Below are 721 nucleotides of genomic sequence, written 5' to 3' on the forward strand. Positions count from 1 at the left end.
TTTAGATGTATTTCATCTGTTTCAAAACACAATTATTTTATTTTGCCAACCATCGTAACTTTGTCCAACCAGGGAGGAAATAAGAATGCTTTCTATGATTTGGAATAGCCAATCACCTGTGGTGGTATTTTACAAGGATGGAGCTATAGATGGATGAACATATTTTACTGGATCGCTTGCTAGCACATAATAATTGCAACCTTAGATTGTGTGTTTATTTTTACACAAAATTGTTTTTTTACTTTTTTAAAGCTGTAAACCCATAGGCCTAGATTTAGAGTTCGGCGGTAGCCGTCAAAACCAGCGTTAGAGGCTCCTAACGCTGGTTTTGGGCGCCCGCTGGTATTTGGAGTCAGTGATTAAAGGGTCTAACGCTCACTTTTCAGCCGCGACTTTTCCATACCGCAGATCCCCCTACGCCATTTGCGTAGCCTATCTTTTCAATGGGATCTTTCTAACGCTGGTATTTAGAGTCGTTTCTGCAGTGAGCGTTAGAGCTCTAACGACAAGATTCCAGCCGCCTGAAAATAGCAGGAGTTAAGAGCTTTCTGGCTAACGCCGGTTTATAAAGCTCTTAACTACTGTACCCTAAAGTACACTAACACCCATAAACTACCTATGTACCCCTAAACCGAGGTCCCCCCACATCGCCGCCACTCGATTAAAATTTTTAACCCCTAATCTGCCGACCGCCACCTACGTTATACTTATGTACCCCTAA

This window comes from Bombina bombina, chromosome 6, assembly GCF_027579735.1.
Source record: "Bombina bombina isolate aBomBom1 chromosome 6, aBomBom1.pri, whole genome shotgun sequence".
Taxonomy (NCBI): Eukaryota; Metazoa; Chordata; class Amphibia; order Anura; family Bombinatoridae; genus Bombina; species Bombina bombina.